The sequence below is a fragment of the Neovison vison genome, chromosome 13, assembly GCF_020171115.1.
Source record: "Neovison vison isolate M4711 chromosome 13, ASM_NN_V1, whole genome shotgun sequence".
NCBI classification, from domain to species: Eukaryota; Metazoa; Chordata; class Mammalia; order Carnivora; family Mustelidae; genus Neogale; species Neogale vison.
In genome coordinates this window covers 28,330,031-28,345,580 of record NC_058103.1, presented here as the reverse complement: position 1 = coordinate 28,345,580, position 15,550 = coordinate 28,330,031, and the positions used below count along the sequence as shown (strand labels likewise).

At 44.4% G+C, this 15,550-nt stretch overlaps 1 protein-coding gene across 2 annotated transcripts in view; it reads left to right on the top strand.

Annotated features, from left to right (window-relative positions):
- The window catches only part of FOXN3 (forkhead box N3), a 393,039-nt gene that overhangs the window by 100,105 nt on the left and 277,384 nt on the right, over positions 1 to 15,550 (top strand). Inside the window, exon 2 of one of the 2 annotated variants that reach the window (XM_044232282.1) lies at positions 13,918 to 14,032. The gene's annotated coding sequence lies outside the window, so the exon portion shown is untranslated. Of the gene's footprint in view, positions 1 to 13,830; positions 14,033 to 15,550 lie in introns of those variants that run through there. The other variant, XM_044232281.1, reaches the window with a different exon arrangement.

Below are 15,550 nucleotides of genomic sequence, written 5' to 3'. Positions count from 1 at the left end.
TTTGAGATGCTCACTTGTGGAAACTTCCCCCAGCCCTACCATCAAACATAGGAAGATGTACCACAATGTGTGATTTAGGCATTGTATGTCTTCAAATCTAAGTCAACATTTACTTTAAAGGAAAACCTTATTTTGCGTACCGCTAAGAAAAAATGCTGCCTAATATAATTAGATGCGCTCATTTCAGAGAGTTCAAATGTAGAAAAATGTGCATTTTAGAATTGTTGAAATGTAATTTAATTATGAGTCGAGTTGCAGTTGGGTTGTTGAGATAATGCTAAATTTTATAATTTTGTAGATGTAGATTTATTTCTAACATACAAAAAATCTAAAACACCCATGTGCCCATTACCCAACTTTGGCAGATCTGAACATTTCACCACATTTGCTTTAAATATTAAAAAAAATAAAGAAAACATCATCGGGACACCTGGGTGGCTCAGTGGATTAAGCCTCTGACTCTTGGTTTTGGTTCAGGTCACAATCTCAGGGTCATGAGATCGAGTCCTGCCTTGGGCTTTGTGATAAGGGTGGAGGAGAGTCTCTCCCCCGCTGCCCCTCCCCTTGCTCATGCAAGCTCTCTTCCTCAAATAAATAAATAAATAAATAAAATCTTGGGGTGCTTGTGTTCTCTCTCTCTCTCAGATAAATAAAATCTTTTAAAAAAGAAATAAAATCTCTTAAAAGATAAACAAGTAAAACATTGACAATACTGTCGCAGACCCCTGTGTGCCTCATGCTCTCATCTCAGGATGCCTCTCTGCCTTGTGACCCATATAATCCCCATCTTGATTTGGTGCTTATCATTCCCATGCATCCACAAATACATTTAACATTTTAAAAACACAGTTTGGGATACCTGGGTGGCTCAGTTAAGCATTTGTCTGCCCTTGGTTCAGGGGACCCCGCCCTGCATCAGGCTCCCTGCTCAGCGGGGAGTCTTCTTCTCCCTCTGCCCCTCTTGCTGCTTGTGCTCTTTCTCTCTCAAATAAATAAATAAATCTGTTTTAAAAAAAAGTTTTAAAAACTTCATTTTTCTTAAGTAGGGAGGATTAGGATAAAGCACATTGATGTAATTCATTGCATCCTTAGATTAAAAAAGGAAAACAATAGATTTTATAGCTTTCCCAGTGACTCCCTTTGTATTAGTGGCTCATCCTGGCGTGGGCATAACCCTGTTGAGGGCACATGAGTCGGGCTCCGTGATTATCTTCCATATAGAGATAGAGCGAGTTCATGCACACTGAGGACGGCTAGCTGCTCTGTTCCCCACTGGAGAGGCCTCCCTGGTCCGTTTCTCCAGGACCTGACCCCTGTAACTCCCCAGCACCCGCACGAGGAATACACCAGTCTGGCTGGCGTTCCCGCAGCTCCATGGCAGGGTTCCTTGCTGCTTGGAATGCTTGCTTTCTGCAGAGTGGTGAAGTGGCTTAGGGGATCCACCTGGAGAAGCAATGTCTGTTTCAGAGCCACAGATAGATATTAGGGGGGCACAGGGACCATTCCTTCCCGTGCCGCTTTGCAGCTCTGATTATGCCTAATGGGTGCACACCCACGAGCTTGTCCCTGATCTCTCAGGTCACTGTGAATTCCATCCTTTAAGGTAAGTCTCGACTTTGGTTTCCTCCCCAAAGGCCCATGCAACAGGGTACTGCAAAGCAGTGGCCTCTCCTTTTGAATGGTGGTGGTTCTATCATTGCCAGTCATACTGGATGCACCTTGACCCTGGGTCTTTTGAGCGCTTGCATTAAGAACTGGGTTGTCAGGTGAGTGATTCTCAGACACCTGCAGTCCACATGTGGATTTGATGCAAATATCACGGGGGTCCCTTATGCTCTTGTGTCGAATGTTTCCAAACACACGTCAGATTCCCCCAGAGTAAGCGGAAAGGTGAGCCCTGCTCTGCATGAGATTCAGGCCATAAGTTAAATTCATGGTGGTAAAAGCAAAGCTAAATGATACAAAATTCCTTCCTTCCACAAGAGGCTGGGAACTCAGCTGTGTGGAGCCCGGGAGCCCGGTGCAATAAAGAAAAAAGGCCAAGGTACCCGCAAAAGTCTGTTTATGCGTTCTGCCTGGTTGAACTGCACATTTCCTCGGATGGGTTTTGCATTCTAAAAAAAAAAAATAAAAAAAAATTTAGAAGTAAAAATTCCCCTAAAACAAATTCTCGTATCGATTTGCCTAATAATCGGTTCACCAGAAATTCAATTCCATTTTGGGTGTTTTTGCATTCATCGCTAGTATCTCAAAAAAAATTATTGAATTTAAAATAATTTAAAATTTATTTTAATTAATGTTAAATTCATTAAAATACATTAATAAATTTTATTTTAAAATATGTCTATAAATTTAAAATTTAAAAATGAAAATGAAGCATAAACCAAAATTTAAAAACAAGCTGGGTGTGCCCCCGAAAAGGCTCTATTTATAAACCTCATCATACCCAAGAGACGCCAAAGAAGGAAAGGACATTCCCATGTCAAAGCACTCAAAAAGGTTTCAAATTATAGGCAAACTGCTCATTAGGTGACTGGCTTTAGGCTAATTGACCTGGAGTCAATGGCATCCAAAAGTTGACACTTTTGCGCTCAGGGACACTCTCTCAGGCCTGTATTCATCTTATTTCAGACCAAATTCTAATCAGCTCTCTTATTTGGTTTCCCAGCCCCTGGCATATTTGATGTGAATCAAGCAGGGAGAGAATGGCGAGAGCCAGGCCACTTTGCATGGTGAGAAGGCCAGCTGATACCCTGACAGCCAGGAGCAGCGAGCAGAGGCCAAAGAGAATTAAAATGTAAATATAGGGATTAGCAAATCACAGGAGTGTGGGGCCTTTTCCAGTGCGGGTGACGTCCTCCTCCCCCTCCTGCCCTGGCATCTCTGGCTTCTGTGAGTACCCCTGTATCATGTGTGTGATGTCCGTCACGTCACGACAGATATTCGTAACAGGCTAAACCACATGCTGTGTACTTTGCCCATTGTTTTGTTGTACAATCCAATTTAGAAATGGTTTCATGCAAAGGAACCAAATCGTACCCTTGAATCGGAGCATCTGCTGGAAGGGAGCTGGTTTCCACCTGCCCTCCACAAGAGGACTCCCCAGAAACTGCCCACAGGATGCCTTCTGTTTCAGGATACCCCCTCCCTCCCTTACCCCCCCCACCCGCTTCACCCCCAGCCAAACTAGAACAATTCAGTGGTTGGGAAGAATTTCACTTCTAAGAAGTCCTCTTTCCCCAAAATACGTAGCGTGACCGAATCCAGTTAATTCTTGATCGCCAGGGTAATGTGGGTAGGAGGTTGTGATAGCCCAAATCCCGATGAAATCCACCTTCAGTCACCACGTGCCTCTAAGTCTGGAACAGCTTATTTCCTTAGGGTGGTGTATTCGTCTGGAGAAAGAGAACCAATGGTTCGTTTCTGTCTGTCTGTCCATCTGCCCTTCTATTTGTAAGTATTGTTACTCCAGTTACTTTAAGTCGTTTCCAACCAACTGCATTCATGAGTGCACCCAGAGGTAGTGTGGCACGTGGAGAAACCATTAGATCAGGTAATAGAAGATGGGATTCTGCCATTTTATGTGGGACCTTGGGCCAGTCACTGACTTTGGGAACCTCTGTGCTCTCTAATGAGAGGTGAGGTGGGTGACACTTGCCCCACTAATTCATCGTATAATCTCATCATAGTCAAATAGGGTGACCTATGTGAAAATGCTTGTCCATTCTCGACAAATGTAGATAACAGAAGTCCGAAGTATATGTAAGGAACACCTGTGTTTTCTTGCTGTGGCTCTGCTCCTTAAGTCTGTAAGCACTGCTCCTGGTAAGGTCCAAAGTAATCTCTATCTACCTTGCTAATACTCAAAAACTAGCTAGCCTTGACCCTATTGTCATCTTGAAATGCTTTCTTTCTTTCTTTTTTTTTTTTTAAAAGATTTTATTTATTTGACAGATCGCAAGTAGGCAGAGAGGCAGGCAGAGAGAGAAGGGGAAGCAGGCTCCCTGCTGAGCAGAGAGCCCGATGGGGGGCTCCATCTGGGGTTCCATCCCAGGACCCTGGGATCATGACCTGAGCCGAAGGCAGAGGCTTTAACCCACTGACCCACCCAGGCGCCCCTTGAGATGCTTTTAAGAAGTGACATCGCTGTCACTACTAAGGTGTATCTGTTTTCTGTTTTGCTTTGTCCTGGGGATGGGTTGATTATTATTATCATAGTATGGAGCCAAGAATGATTCAGTTTGGAAAAATGATAGGAAAATTTTGCTTATGTTTTGTAGGGTGATTTTGCCATAATCCCCACAAATAAAATAGTGGTTTCTTTAAAACATGCCAGTTCAGAGTCACGGATCTGCCCTTTTAAAGCCTACAATTGATTGTTTAGTGCGAAAATTGTATTCAAGTGAAGCGCATCAGCATGCAAATCTAAAGTGTGGCCATTTTCATCTAGATTGAATATTATTAACTAGCCCAAGGGATGGGATGTAATTAAGATTTTGAACAGCTTACTTTTGTCTACTGCCATGAGTAACCTCAACATTTAGAGTGGCGTCCTGAATTGAATAATGGGAATGTGGCCCAATGTGCCAACATCTATACATTTTGCCTCTTAGGTATAATAAAAGAATATTTGACTTTTCGCCACGGGTCTAAACATTTGATGAAGGCAGCGATTTGAACTTGAAGCAAAGAAGAGAATGTTCAGATTCCAGGAAAATCGCATTTCTTTCTGAATGATGGCAGATTTCCATCTTGTTAGTCATTCCCTCATTCTAATACCTTCTTCCATGGGCTTAGGAACAAAGACCAAGTGGGGACAGATGAAGCCCTTGTTGAGGGTTTATGCTTTTGCCTAATTAAAGCTGTTGGATTTACAACCTGCTAATGCAGCCTAGTTAGAAGGAAGGACAACTCTTAGCTTGGATCCACTTCAGAAACTTTGCAAGACCTCCCTCTGCCTTTCATGGGACTGCTAAGGCACATTTCTGGTAGCATCTTTATTCTGGTGCCATTCCGTGATAACTTCTTCTTGGGAGAGATAAGATGTTCACTTTTATTTTTTTATTTTATTTTATTTTTTTTTAATTGCCCTACCCACAGCATTTGTAAAGAAAGAAACAAAGTTGTCTATTTCTCCCAGGAGAAGTTAGTGAGAGGATCCATTGCATCCCTGTACTACCTTAAGCAGCTACCCAGCAGGCTAGGTTGGCACACAGCTCATTTCAGCCATCCGTATTTTCAGGTGTACCATATGTATTTAGTACATCATTTGATAATGCTAAAAAATATTAAAGCAGTGTGAGACGAAAGGAGAAAGAAGATGAATGTTAGCATTCCCCTGGGGTTCATGGGTGAAGGAATTAACACAGCGTGGCACTCTACCCTAGCTGTGTTTGTTTCCATGGCAACAGCTACGTACATGTTTCAGACTATCTACAGTGACACAGTTGCAGAAATAGTAGCTTGCAGGTTTCTGATATCGCATCAGTGGACAGGCAGCACGCACTATATTAAGTAAGTGTAAAAGAATTTAAAATATAGCTCTGATTCAGATGTATATTAGCTTGGCTGAGCCATGTGTCGGGGTTTTTGACATTCCCCTGCCTCACGACAGCAAAATCTGGGCAAAGTTGAAAGTTGCAAGATTCCAGTCAAACAATTGTCCTTGCTTGGGTAAATATCAAATGAAACAAATGTGAGTGAGTTACAAAGGTAAGAAAATGGCCTTGGCAGATGACATATTTAAGGTTATTGTCAGTGAAGCTAATTTTTTGGAGGGGGGCCGGTAGTGGTGGGTAAGGAATGAAAGCTTTGGTTGAAAATAGCTGAGTCTTAAAGCAGATCTGATGTGCAACAGAATCTGTAACTGATGCTGAGTTTATGGTAACTAAGGTCTTTGAATGTATCGTTGTAGAAATTGGTTTTATATAAAAATAATCAGGTGAGGAGCAGAGAGGTTGATTAGGTGTGCAGTTAAAGGGAATTTGGGGCTCCATTGTCTTTGCCGTATGCTTATGTAAATATCTCTCTTCTCGCGGGGATGACCCTGGTTTGTCTTTGACATTTGCTGCTACTTTTTGGTACCATTTGCCGGTCTCTGTGTTTATATCCTGCTGCCACCTTGTAGCCTGATAAGACTTGAGTGTTGGTTAGAGAGCAACCCAGTAAAGATGATAGACTTTGTAAGTGTGTGACTTTGCAATCGGATCGTACGGTAATTTAGGAGAAGTGTTCAAATATGTATTTATTTATGTGTTAGACCTCTGCTTTTGAATACAGCCTAAGTATTAGGTTAATGGATTTCAATGTGCATGTTATGATTGCGGGAGCTTTCAAGTATGTTGTAGTTCAATTTATACTGAGTTTTTAATGTCAAAATATTTTTATTTATGCCCATTATTCAGTTTAAGCCACATTTACCTTATAGTTTTATTATTCATGTATCAGTGAAGAGACTGAAAAATGGAATGGTAATTTAAGCTAATCTATTCGTTTGAGGAGGATTCATTTTCTGACCATAGGTGGACTTTTACAAAGAGTGGCATGAGATATGCAACTCTTTTGGTATGTACGAGACTGTGTTTTACGTGCACAGGAAACTACGGCGCCTACTGCATGTTGCTCTTCGCAGTAATTATTTGATTAGATGTTAAGAGAACACCTATCGAAGGGGGGAGGGGCTCGGGCACTCTGCAGCTTCCGGAACACCTGGGTGTGTGGAGGGCTGGGACAGATTCTGAATTATAAATCAGGGACTTGAACCCTGGAATATTCAGCAGCCTGGTGGATAGATACTATTTGCCTTTCTAAATAGGGTGATCCAAAATGAAACTGATGTTGAAGCCTCCCGTTTATTGCCTGTCTGTAGTCTGAGCCACCCAGGGGTGGGAAGGGACGTTTGTGTTTTCTCCCGAGAAATAACGTTTTGGTGGCTCATGCCCAGGGCAGCTCCCTCCTCAGAGGATGAGCCCCTCTTCCTAATGCCACACTTGTTTCTGGCCTGTTTTAGGGGCTGAGGGGAGGGCAGGTATGCAGACCCCTTCCCCATGCCCTCTGAATCCTGGTGGGCAGCTTCTCCAGTGACAGCTGCAGAAAGCCACCTGCCCCTGCCCCTCCTCCCCACCCCCAGGCGGAGGAAGCAGATATGGTCGGTGTGAGGGTTTACATGATTTTCTGCTCTTACACTGGAGGGGCCCTGGAAACTTTGGGTTTATTACCCTTGGGCTCTGAAACTAGAAATCAAAAAAGTGTCTATGCACTCCTTGGGATGCCCAACTCAACTTTTGTCTCTTTGGGAGCACTAGAGCAAGGCCTTCCAGCAGTTGAGATGTTTGGGTTTCCTTCTTTTTTATCATCTAGAAATATTATCCAGTGTAAAGCAAAAAAAAAAAATCCCCCCCAAAACCTACACACACACACACACACACACACAAAACAAAAAATATATACAACAACAACAAACCCATCAGTCTATACCATGTTGTTTTAACTCTTTTTTTTCTTAAGATTTTACTTATTTATTTGACAGACAGAGATCACAAATAAGCAAAGAGGCAGGCCTGAGGTGGGGGAGCAGGCTCCCTGCTGAGCAGAGAGCCTGAAGCTGGGCTCAATCCCAGGACCCTGGGATCATGACCTGAGCCAAAGGCAGAGGCTTAACCCACTGAGCCACCCAGGCACCCCTTAACTCTTTTTTAAGACTAGAAGAACACATGAACCTAGATGTAGAGCTCTAGGCGGAACCCGTCATTTGAATGTAAAATCCTGGCAGGGCTTGTAGGAAACTCAATTCCTTCCATTTGAAGGGCCAGGAAATTGATTTGGAAAAAAGAAATGTGAGGGATTCCCAAATAGTGGCAGCACGGAACGAATAAGAGAAAGATGAAGGTACAGACTGATCTTATTACCAATCTTCAATGGTCACAGAATTGCCAGGATACACTTCCTGCGGCGTAGCCCATTTGGAGTGTCCACGGCCCAGAACTTCTGAAGGTCCTTGGTGATCATGGGGTAAGAGCCAGTCCGTGGGCTGGTGTCCAGGGCTTTTCCCATCAGTCCATCTTCAGCCGCCTCGCTGTCCAGATCTTCTCTTCCTGAAGCATCTTATGGTGCTGCCCTAGGGTGCTAAATACCATGTGCTGGCCGTGTCAGGAAGTTTCTGGGCTTTTGCTCTGGCCACTGCCTCTGCCCGGATGCCTTTACTCCCATTTTTCCAGGTTTGATTCCAGTTCTTCCATAAAACCTTAAAGAACTCTCCCTCTCGCCCTCAGTGGGATGACTTCTCCGTCCTTCACCTTCCCGTAACAGTTTCTTTGTCTGCAATTACAGCACTTACTCCACAATATTAAGATGAGTCGTGTCTGTCCTTACCTGAGCAGTAAGCGTTTTAACGACAAGACCGTGACTCGTAGACTTTTGTTGCTTTTACACAGTACTTCAGGCTGTAGCATCTTGAAAATCTCATAAAGGTATATATTGTTGAATCCTCTCTGGGGCTCGTGTTCTCTGCTCAGAGACAGTCTGTGGGATACTGAGGCTCCTAGGGCTGTGTCTGTCACTGCAGTAGGCATCTGGACCAGTTCAGTCTCTTTTGCATGCTTCCAAACTTCTGGCTATTTGGCGTCATCTAAACACAGAAACCCACTGAATGGCTGATTTCTTTCTTTCTTTTTTTTTTTTCTTTCATATTTAGAGAATCATAAGATTTTACAGTAGAAGGAATCTTAGGGAGATGAACTCCTGTTACAGAGGAGAGAATTGAGAATCTGAACTGTAAGGGACTTTTCCAAAGCCATATGGTTAGTTAGTGACCCAGGCATGTGGATCCAGCTGACAATCTCTCTACATGGTCCTGTCTACTGAACCTTTCTGGCTGTGGCCTTGGGTTTCACTTAAGACATCACCCAGCAGCTCATACTTTCTGCCCTGAGTTGGGATTGGCCGGCTTTGTCTATTTAAACACCATCATGGAACAACAATCCTGTTACCCAGCTTTTGCAAAAGGTGATATCATTGGGATAGAATTAAAAACAAAAGTGGACTCGAGTTTGGCTCTGGGGCCCTGGGAGCAGTGCTAACAATTCATGAGCCATTGCCTTGCTGAGGACACAACAGCTGCTGAACTCGGTCAAGTTCAGACCCTTAAAAAGAGTGGAAAAAAGAAAGCACATACTTTCCAGTGTCTGGGCACCACAGAGCCGGGCCAGCTGGGCACAGCACCGTGGCAAAAAGATCTCTTCAGTTTCAGAAATACGAGCCCCAAGCTTGCACACGGGGCCCGGGGGTGGGGGTGAGGGGTGGGGGGGGTGGGGGGGTGGGCAGGGAACGTGGCTGAAACTAGAGCTGATTGGCATTACACTCTGAGCTCCCTTCAGCCTGCAGTCCTGTCAGACCCCGCCCCTCCGGGAAGCCCAGGAGCAGCTAGAGAAAGAGCCAGCCCTCCAAGTTGACAGAAGGAGCAAGCTGTGTGTGTGTGTGTGTGTGTGTGTGTTTAAAGACCTGTGTCTGAGGTCGACAGGCTTTTTCAGAGGAACCCTAGGCTTTCTGTGTAAACGTGTACTTCTCTTGTCCAGAGTTAGCCTGTTAAGGGAGTAAAGTACAATTCAGGTTTCCAAGTTGGAAACCTGATTAATTTCTCTGCCAGTTACATATGGAAATAAATTAGTAAATGGTCCATCTGGGACTAAACTCCTGCAGAGATGATAAATTATCGCCATCGTATATGTCCGTGTTGCTGAAGACTGAGTTGTGCTTCCCAGGAGCTGCTGAAAGATAACAGGATGGTCTATCGTGGTCAGAGGAATAAAATTAAAAAAAAAAAAAAATTACGAGTGAAAAATTTACCTTGAAGTGTTTCTGGGGAGAATGGTTTGGTGGATGCCAAGTTTGCTGCTCTGGATGATTGTATCTGCAGAGATTTAAAAGGTGAGCCTCAAGGGCATAGGAAACATTCTGCTTTTCTACTTTCAAAGGCCAATACAATAAGTATTAATTAGTACCCACATGTCTCAATGGGCAGGATAATTCTGTACCTTACAGTAACATTGCACTTTGTAATTGTCATAGCAACTTCTGGTCTTTAATTTAAATTTCACTGAAGGTGGGGGGCAAGGCAGTGCCTCTAATTCTCCATCACAGAAGCACTGGGGTCTTGAGTGCTGGGGTCTCCCTGCAATAACTTCGATGGCAAAATGGCAGAGCTGGGGTGAGCAACTAGATACCACGGATTCTGAACCCTCCTTCGTTTCTGCCAGCATCTCCTATGACGTCAGAACATTTCAATATCCCAGTGTTCACCCAGCAGCATCGGGAGCTAAAGGGTTGTATTTATGCCAGTTTTCTAGAGGCAAACGCCATACCTTCTACTTTTCTTTTTCATGAAAAGTTTTTCTTTTCCTCTAATTAGAGATGTTGAGTGATGGTTTAAATTTCTTTTAATATGCCTTAATTTGTTTAAATTGAGGTGTCATTGACATGTAACATGGTGCTAGTTTCGGATGTACAACAGTGTTTGTGTTCCGTGTTTGTGTACATTTTTCAGTGATCCCCACGCTATGAGTCTACTTAGTATCCGTCGCCTTCCATAGTTACAAACTTTTTTTTCTTCTGATGAGAACTTTTAAGGTCGGTTCTCTTAGCAACTTGCAAATGGGCAATAGGGTATTATAAACTATAATCACCATGCTGCGTACTACCTCCCCATGATTTGGTTATTTTATAACTGGAAGTCTGTACCTTTTGACCCTTTCTTTCCCTTTTTCTTTACACCTTTCTTCCCTCTCCCCACACCTGGCTTAACTTTTTCCCTGTGATTAGGACACATACCACTATCCACATAAATTATTTTATAAAACTGAAACCACAAATGTCTTCAGGGGCTTCTGAGGTACGGTAACATTTTGCCCCCTTTGCAGAATGGCCTGAGGCTACTGTGACATCTAGATTCTTGTGCCTGCTTTAAAATTTTCTTTTGTTTCCTCCTCCTGGGCAGAGCTCGAGTGGTTAATTCTTGAAGCAGCAGAGGCGCACCCCTCTGGTTTAAAAAAAAAAAAAAAAAAGTGCAGAGAAGCAAACTGGCTTTAGAAATCTTTGAGTCACCTGGTGTATCAGACACCAATTTCTAGGGGCACCTGGGTGGCTCAGTGGGTTAAGCCGCTGCCTTCGGCTCAGGTCATGATCTCAGGGTCCCGGGATCGAGTCCCGCATCGGGCTCTCTGCTCAGCAGGGAGCCTGCTTCCTCCTCTCTCTCTGCCTGCCTCTCTGCCTATTTCTGTCTGTGAAATAAATAAATAAAATCTTAAAAAAAAAAAAAAAAAGACACCGATTTCTAAACATAAGCGGCAGATGCTGCGGGTGGTCTTCACACGAGCAAGAGAAGCCACAGGCCCTTACCGTCTACCTGTCTGAACTTGGAAGTCACCTTGTCTCACCCAGACCGCCTTCACGTTTCTCACGTCTCAGCCAGACCTGGTTGCTCCCTGCATCGGAACGGCCCCTCACGCTTCCTCGCCTCGGGGCCTTTCCTTCCGTTTTTGGCCTGTTTCCACCTGTCAAAATCCTGTCGGGATCTCAAGGCCCATTATTGCTGTGGTGGTCTTGATGCTTTCCCTTCCCTGCTCTCGCCGCCCCAGCCAGAAACAGATGTCTCCTCAGAAACCCTCTAGCTGTTGATTAAAGGAAATCACACTGTCTGTATTTGAGTTGCCTGCATATGTATCTTGTCTCCCATAGTGGATGATATGCTTCTTTTTCTTTGTTTAAAAGGTTTGCTTGTTTATTTAATTATTTATGTTAACATCTTAATTTTATTTTTCCCCAAGATTCATTGTTTATGCACCACACCCAGTGCTCCATGCGGTACATGCCCTCCATAATACCCACCACCAGGCTCACCCATCCCCCACCCCATTCCCTCCAAAAGCCTCAGCTTGTTTCTCAGAGTCCACAGTCTCTCATGGTGTGTCTCCCCCTCCGATTTCCCCCAACTTACTTTTCCTTTCCTTCTCCTAATGTCCTCCATGTTATTCCTTATGCTCCACAAGTAAGTGAAATCGTATGATAATTGACTCTCTCTGCTTGCCTTATTTCACTCAGCAGAATCTCCTCCAGTCCTGTCCATGTTGATACAAAAGTTGGGTATTCATCCTTTCTGATGGAGGCATCATACTCCATTGTATATATGGACCCCATCTTCTTTATCCATTCGTCTTTTCAAGGGCATCTTGGCTCTTTCCATGGTTTGGCGATTGTGGCCATTGCCGCTGTGAACATTGGGGTACAGATGGCCCTTTTGTTCACTACATCTGTATCTTTGGGGTAAATACCCAGTAGTGCAATTGCAGGGTCATAGGGAAGCTCTATTTTTGATTTCTTAAGGAATCTCCACACTGCTTTCCAAAGTGGCTACACAAATTTGCATTCCCACCAACAGTGTAAGAGGGTTCCCGTTTGTCCACATCCTCTCCAACACTCGTTGTTTACTGTCTTGTTGATTTTGGCCAGTCTAACTGGTGTAAGGTGGTATCTTAATGTGGTTTTGATTTGAATCTCCCTGATGGTTAGTGATGATGAACGTTTTTTCATGTGTCTATTAGCCATTTGTATGTCTTCTTTAAAGGTTTATTCATTTATTTGCGAGCGCATGCACACGCAGGCTTAAGAGCAGGGGGAGGGGTAAAGGAAGAGGGAGAAGCAGACCCCCTGCTGAGCGCAGAGCCCTGTATGGGGCTCGATTTCATGACTCTGAGATCATGACCTGAGCCAATATCAAGAGTCTTAATCTACCAGAGCACCCAGGTGCCCCAAGGACAATCCATTTCTTAAAGGCATGGATTTTTGTCATCCATTGTCTCTCTCTGACTCCTTCTCCCTCCCCAATCCTTAGTTGAATGCTTTGCCTGTATTTAAAGCTTAACACACAGTAGAGTAGGGTAGTTTTATTTGACAACGACAGAATAAATGTCTTTGAGTGGGTGGATAAATTAATAATCAAAGGCATATCAGAATTACTTGGAGGGCTTGTTAAAACAAATTGCGGGGCCCCACCTCCAAACATTCAGATTCAGTAGATCTTGGGTGGGAGCCAAGAATTTGTATTTCGAACAAACTCTCAGGTACATGTCTGCTGCTGTTCCAGGGACCATAGTTGGAGAATCACCAATCTAAGGAATTTATTTCCTGATGTTCTCTACACTGAAGTTCATAAGATAACATCATTCTTTTCATGAGAAAGTCTATTAATTTGGCTTCCTTGAGGCATAGGCTAAAAAAAAAAAAAATCTTCTATCAGAAATTATTATGCAATCTATCTCCTGTACCAACTTTTCTATTTTGTAAGATTATTGGTTAAATGTGGGCCAGTAATCTGTAGCTTAAGCATTTAATGAGCTTGAGTTTGATGGGATCTTTCCCCTCAGGAGCAGAGCCCGAGTAATTTTATTTGGTAGCGACAGAAGAGAGCATCATTGACGTTGGAGCCTGTGAACCTGGTCAACCCAGCGGATCAAGCCTGGTCCACGTGCTGGATCGCTGGCCTTGAATGTGGCCGGTGCTCGATGGTTTTCCTTTGTGTAGACAAGTGTTTCAGTGGCAGCTGGAGAGAAGTGAGAAGATCTCACCAGTGTCACAATGACCATTGTAGTAAAGTAAGCCAATCTCATGATATCTGTGGTGTGTATTTTCAAATTTCTGGGTCCTTTTATGCCCTGTGAGGCGGTTTCAAGAACGCTCTATCCGGAAAGACCCAGTGGTTCAATAGCTTCCCAAGAAATAAGAGATAACTGTTGCAATTGATTTTTTTTTTTCCCCTGAAGTGTTGCATCTTTTAGAGTCAGGCCAGAGATGACATCCATTGTATTTGAGAGGGTCCTTTCTCCTCCTCTGCTCTAATCCTGACTTCCTTCTGCTCCTCTCCACCAGTCACTAGAAAGCATCATCTCCTAAGACCGGCGTTCGTGTGATGATGGAGGCCTGTCTGTCCTTTCCGTGACTGGAGCAATGCTGACCTCCGTTTCCTGGACCCATTCCGACTCAGGTAATCAGGCTCTGCCTTCCCCTGCTCACCTACAGATTGCACTGAATAAATGAAATACCAAAGTTATATTTAAATGCAAATGCCAAATTGATTGTTTCTTCATCAATTGGTATCCTCTCCCAATCTCCTAATGATTAATTTATGCAGCTGATCAGACTGACAATGTGGTCAATCCAATTTAGGCATTAAGATAATGAAAACATTCAATCACATCTTTATTTAAAATTTTGGTGTGCGTCCTAGACACACAAAGCAACAGGAACACTGCTGGGAATTTTCACCTAGAAACTGCCTTCTACCCGTAGTTCCTCTAAATCAGTTTCTTTCCCATAATATCCTGTTTTACTTGAATTTTATTAATTTTTCTAATCTTTACCTTTTAGTGGAATTCGTAATTACTACTGAGTATCTGTTATGTGTTCTTGGGGCACATGGGAGTAAAAAGAATATAAGACGTGGCTTTGTCCTTATAGAGTCACGGCTTAGCCAAAGATCCATGACTCAAGGAAATGGCAGATGGTGGTGTTCAGCGTAGGGCCAGGGCTGCGTACTAATTAATGGTAGCTCTCTGGATCAGGGAATTGAGAGGCTTTGAGGACTGGGAAGAACTCATGGAAGGGGGGGGCTCCAGGGGGCTTTTCTCTTTTTTTCCTGTGGATCTTTTGGCCAGGCCAAGGGAAGAGGAGCAAGACGGTGCCTGGATAGGTAGGTGCGAATGAGCCCACCGTGAGCCTGGACAGTCGGGGCCCTGGGTGGGTGGAGCAGACAGGGGTCAGAGGACCCTGATCCTCTGTTCTGGCCAGAGCCAGCTTCCCCCTCAGAGCCAGGGTCCCTGAGGGTTCCCTTGGGGGAGATTCTACCTGCCCTGTTACAGAGGGCCTTGGCTAGAAGCTTCCTCCAGGGACAGTGGTCATCGTTGCCACGCCCCTGGCTTGGCTGCTACCGGCCTGGCCTTTTCTGTTTCTTCTGTTCCTTCTTTTCTGTCTACCTGATTATTTACTCTTCTCTTACACACCTGCCGACTGCCTGCCACGCTCGGCCTGGCAGGTGTGGCTTGACAAGGCCTCAGGGATAAACCAGAAGCTGTGTGAGGTCAGTACCTTGGTGATTCACAAAGCACCATTCAGAGTCAAGAGGTTGAAGGGGAGGAAGCAGAAGCCAAAGACATGAGTCTGTGAGTTGATGCCGAGAGTTCTGAAAGCCAGATTCAGTGAGGGTCCCAAGGCTGAAACGGGGGCCACGGTCAGGGATGGGGAGCCAAGAGCCCTGCTTAATTCTGGGAGAGCCCCGCAAATCCAGCCCTCACCTAGCTCTCTTCCAGTGCTGCTTTTGGATAAAGCGGTGGTGGCTTTCGCTGCCCTGGGTCTTAAAGGTGCTGCTGAGAGTGGCCTGCCAAGACTCCTGCCCATCCTGTCAGGCCTGTCCTGACTCTGGTCCGCCTGCCTCAGCCTGCCCCAGTGCTAACCTTGCCGACTCAGGACCAAGGTCTTCTTGGAATCGGAGCCCTGGATGGCCAGC